Source organism: Manacus vitellinus, unplaced genomic scaffold (genome assembly GCF_001715985.3).
Source record: "Manacus vitellinus isolate BGI_N305 unplaced genomic scaffold, ASM171598v3 scaffold_3_pilon, whole genome shotgun sequence".
NCBI classification, from domain to species: domain Eukaryota; kingdom Metazoa; phylum Chordata; class Aves; order Passeriformes; family Pipridae; genus Manacus; species Manacus vitellinus.
The window spans coordinates 35040838-35046286 of record NW_021940535.1 but is presented as its reverse complement, the minus strand read 5'-3'; the positions used below and the strand labels follow the sequence as shown (position 1 = coordinate 35046286).

The 5449-nt window shown below is 36.4% G+C and overlaps 1 non-coding gene across 1 annotated transcript; it reads left to right on the top strand.

The window, feature by feature from the left end:
- Nucleotides 1-13: 13 nt before the first annotated feature.
- LOC108640214 lies at nt 14-3650 on the top strand. The gene is made up of 2 exons (XR_003916005.1): nt 14-164; nt 2979-3650. It is a non-coding gene; the product is annotated as an uncharacterized LOC108640214 (transcript).
- The last annotated feature ends 1799 nt before the right edge of the window (nt 3651-5449 follow it).

Here is a 5449-nt window from a genome sequence, read left to right as displayed (position 1 = left end):
GGCCGCCGGTAAATTAACCTGATACACCACTTAACCTTTTGTTTATGGCTCCTCAGAAGGACTGTGAAAACAGAATAATGAGGACATCAGCGGCAATTAATTAAGTTAGAAAATACCTACTATAAATACCGTCTCAGCAGATAAACCAGGACTAGTAAAGCAAAGTATGTCGCAATACATTCACTTCGATATCTTCATACAAAGGGAAATCTTTTATACTACAAGAATACCATTTTACATGCAAATAAAGCATTACTCTATTTTTTACCCCTACTTATAATGTTTTAAATTGTTTATTTACACTAATCTTGAATATATATATAGCAGTATTTTTAAAGAAGTACCCAGTTATAAATATTAAATTGAGCCTGAAGTCTAACCATTCCCAAATATAGCTACTTCCAGTACCAGACAGACAAATTAAACTCGTAGTTATTCAAAGAAGAAAAAAAAAGGCCAGGGCTTCTGTGAATATATTTGTATATACCCGTGCGAGACAAGTATTTAGGTAATATTAACTGCATATAAACTGTTTGAAATGGACCCGCAGTTTTAATTCATCAGTGATTATGATTTATACTTGAAACACTAAATGCTGATGTGACACTTATAATACACTTTGTGTATTATTTATAAGAAAGCTCAGAAATTTTGGAAGTTGCGGAGTGACAAAGGTAACGTTACAAATCCAGTGTTTTCTAACAATGAAAAAAGCCAAACCATTGGAAAGTGTATATCAAATATCATTTCTAAGCAATACATATGTAGAACCTCAAGGTCCTCGGTGTTAATGCTACTTTAATGGTTATCAAGCTTGAACAGGGAAGTGCTGAGATGGCTAAGCAAATATGTGTGTGCAGCCAGAGAGCATAGCTTCATGAAAAAACTTGCATGAACTTGTGAAATGTATTGTCCCTTAATGGTTTAATTTTGAGTTACATTTACTGTCTCGCAGCAGTACACTCACTGAGAATTCATTTGAGACTGTCCTCCTAGGCTTTAAAAAGAAATTGCTCTGGCTAACCAAGCAAGGAGGTAAAACCCATAGGAATAGTGTACTGGAGTCTATGGGACCTTTGCTGCTATACACAGGGCAGTAAGATCTGCACTTTGGTTTCTAGACTTTCAACACCCAAAATATTTTTTTTTCAGCCAGTATGTACTATGTAGAATCTTAAAAATGAAATATCCATTGCTGTTGTAGTCAGTGTCCACATGCTGACTCCTTTAGGATAGTCTCTAATGTAATTTGAGTTCTCCTTTACTATCCACAGAAACACAACGTTTTATACAAATCCACAAAGTAGCATTTCATTAGGATGCAAATGGGAATTGGAAAAGTATATTAAAACCATCTGCTTGCCAGTACGCAAGACACTGGTTGGAAGTTTTTCTAGCTCATGTATAGTCTTTTCGCTTTTCACTCCTCACCATTTGCCCTTTCCATTTACACAGCCAGCAACCATTTCAGTCTGTTATTTTCTCTGGAAGGTATTTCCAGGGTTAATGACCCAGAGAGCCTTCGACTCCACCCTGCCCGTAATTAATCCCGAGGAAACATCCGGTGCTTAGAATAATTATCGCTTAAACACTAGCAAAATAGATCAATAATGGTAAACAATACCAGGCAAGTCAGAATCAAGAAGTCCTGAAATAGTCGGGGTTAATCATCATGCCATGTATCAGTTTAAATTTGCAGCCTGTCACAGCACTGCAAGCTTTTGCAGCCTTTCTCACTCTTCTTACAGGATGCATAAAGAATTTCCACCTACTGTGATCTTTAAGCTGCATAATGCCATAAGATCCTGCATGGTAAAAGAACCCCTTCCTTTATAACATTTCAATATTAATGTGAAATCATATCACATGAAAATTTAATTTGGAAATTTATCATGTAAACTTTGAAAGGAATCCATGGAAAATTGTGACTTATAGCCTATTTTTTCAATTCAGAACAGATAAAATCCCACATATAGTACGCCAAGTCATGCATTATTACTTAGTTCAGCTTTGCAATGCCACTAAATCATTTACTGCTCTGTAACTACGCTAGAACAAAGACAAGCAACAAGCAGATGACGTGTTACACTGGAATAAATCACATACAACCATCTTTAAATATTTTACCAAACACGGTCAAATTATATATAAATGATTTGGAGACTTACAGTGGCATAGACTGCTCATTGCTGGAAACCAGCATATATATTTAAACTACAGATTACTTCCAGTTTGCAAGAAATGTCAAATTTAATCAGTAGTGGAATAGCAAGGGAGAAATGGGAAAAAAGTATGTTTAAGGGAAAGTTGCAAATGAAAAGCCCTCAATGACATGTAAATTCCAAAAACCTCTTAAAGCAAATAGTGACTTTCCTGTGATTTTTCAAAGCTGCATCTCCTAAAACACAGCGAAATTAAATTTTTGCTTACTGAAATGTGGCAATAGGAGTTTTTTCAAACCCAGACTAGGATCCTTACCTGCTTGTGTGCATGTGTGTGGGTGGGTGTGTATTTCTTGTATTCTTTTCTGCAGCATGATCCTATTACTGGTATGACAATAAACTGCCTCTGGAAAAAGTCCAGCTGGGGAGCTCCCTGTGGATCCTCACCATTGTCAATCACTTGTCCCACTGAAATAAAAGTTACACCAATGTAAAACTAGCACATGACCATATCCAGTTCTCCCAACTCCAGTTATTCTTACACATATATTTAAAAAGGCTCCAGACATTTACAGGAGATCAAGAAGTTTTGTATTCATCAGATGACTGAGAAAGGAGCGTGTTATTGCTTTAGTTTCAGATGTTGTAGGAGAAAACAAGCTATAACCATAGGAAAAAAACAAGAAATATAGGTTGCCAGATGTTTAAAGTGGCAACTCATGCACGGTGAATAAAATGTTGAGGATATGCTATAAGCTCACAATGCAAGAAAAGCCACCTGAGTTTTCTTAACCACTCATTGTGTATTTTATGTAGGTTCGAGCTAGTGCGATTGCTCAGGATGCTGATCAGAACTACGACTATGCCAGTAACAGCGTGGTGCTTCACTTGGAGCCAGGAGACGAAGTTTACATTAAATTAGATGGAGGAAAAGCACATGGAGGAAACAACAACAAATACAGCACATTTTCTGGATTTATTATTTATGCTGACTGATAATGAGTAAAAAGACCCACCAAACCAGTCCAAAAATGAAGCCTGCTCTTCTAAGTGATGGATTTGCGTGGCAAAAGTCAATGAAACAAGTACCCCAGCAGAGAGCGACCACCAAACACCTCAGTAGCGGGGGAAAAAAGTCAAATGCTACCTGATTCACATCTGTACAACACAGAGAAATCTTATGTTAAAAAAATGACAAAACAAGCTCAACAGGTGTGCGATCCACTACCGCCAAAGCAAATACTTCCTCATTGTTAGTGTCCATGTGAATGAAGTTCTACATAGATCAGATTTTTATAGGAAAAAAGCCCACCTAAGGACGCTGAGTTATTTCTTCAGTGTATATGATACTTTGATGTGTTATGATCTTGCTGCTTTATCCATACTTCAGCTTTGGTTCTTGTGACTTACTTGCTAACAATGATGCTTGGAGTCCACTGATAGTGTGGTGAGGAATGATTTTACAATAAAAGGAAGAGGTAATCAAAATATACTTTCTCTCTGCAAAGAAATTGTTTGCCTTGTACTTTTCTTACCCTTCCACTTAAAACTAGAAACTAATCATCTTCAAGCCTTAACTCAATGTTCCTGCTTTGTAGGTTTACATTAGACTTTTAACATAAAATCAGTCCAGTGGAGTTGTTTAAATTTTGTCTTTCCCTTAGCTGTGTTCTAAAAGAAAAAGGAGAATAGAAGAAACATTTTATTTTCCCCTGAAAAATGTAATAGTTGACAAACTATTCTGTTGGATCAAATCCCTGATTCCACCAAAGCCAATGGCAAAACTCCCATTGCTATTAGTGGAAAAGGGATTTGGCTTTTTTGATTTGTATACGTGTAAATATATATTTAGACAATTATTACAGGCCCATTCTTGATGGTTAGTTGTGTAAATATTTAGAAAGCCTATCATCCACATCATCACACTAAGGTAGAGTGTTTTCTTTGCAGCAATTAGTTTTCATTAGTCTTTTAGCACTTAGTCTGTACTTGGGTACTATTTTTAATAAAGTAGTTATGGATTAATATACTGCAGATGTTCCACTTGAATTTTGTAGGAATATAATGGTTCAAAACCTTAATTGTCTTAGGTGTCTTGTCTCACTGAAGTTAATGGGATTCTTCCCACAAAGGAGGAGTGGGAGATCTGACACATAAGAAAATGCTGTCACATAGACCTTTTCCATGGAAGCTAGTTACCAGTTTGTAGTAAGGTGTGCCTATGAGATGGACACAGTTGAGCATATTACCAAAAATGATTAACACATATGCAAAGAAAGAAGCAAATATTTACATGCAAAAAAAAAAGTGTGTATTAAAACATATTTTTCTCATTCATATATGTATAGATATAGATATATAAAATCTAAAAGAGGTTTAATCCATATAGAGGATTAATGGCTTGGAGAATTAAACTAAACACAGATACTATGAGTTACATAGTTATAAAAATGCTTTAGAATCAGTCATACCAGTAATGTCCACAGAATATTTTTATTCAGAAAATGGATTTATTATTTGTTTTGGTTTTGGGAGGCTGTCTGTTTCTCTCAGGTTAAAACTCGCAGATTTCATTCTAAACCTAAATTTTAGCAAGATTAGTAAATAGTTCTTTAGCACAGTTGGTTATGTTATTTATTTTTAACATTTCGGCAAAATCAAGGCAACATTTCTATAAATCATTAAAGTATAATAGAGGCTCCCCCTGCCATTGCTATTTCATGTACTTTGCCACAAGCAACCTTGTCTAATGTACTAAGGGTACAAACTCAGATTTATCCGCGCTAAAATGTCTGAAGTGTCTGCCACTGTGACAAAAAAGCTCTCCAGTGCTGGCTGCTCAGCAAAAGTCTGATAAAGATTGTACACATCTCTCTAAAAATCTCATCTGAATAAGTGACGCTTCTCTTAAACAGAGCACGTTACTCTTTGTTTCTGTTTTGAGTCGTCCAATTCAAAACAAACGCCGAGCGAGTCTCGGCTGCCGGAGAGGATCACCAGGCAAACTCTTGTAGGGTTTATAAGGGGACACAGTGCTGCCAGCTGCTTGTGTATTATCCCACCAGAATGGTTAACGCTCTTACTTTATGACAAAGTGCCAATCTGTATCTGTGCATTGTAGTGATTACTCCTGTTTTATTTCCATGAGGCAATTACTTTAATAACAAATGTGTAACTGAACTTGGTCTGTTCGCTCCACTGTTGTTTTACTGGTCAGTGCACTCACACAGCAGTGTAGCCAGAGATCCTCTATGTAGTGCCACACACCGATGCACCAAGCTAGAGAT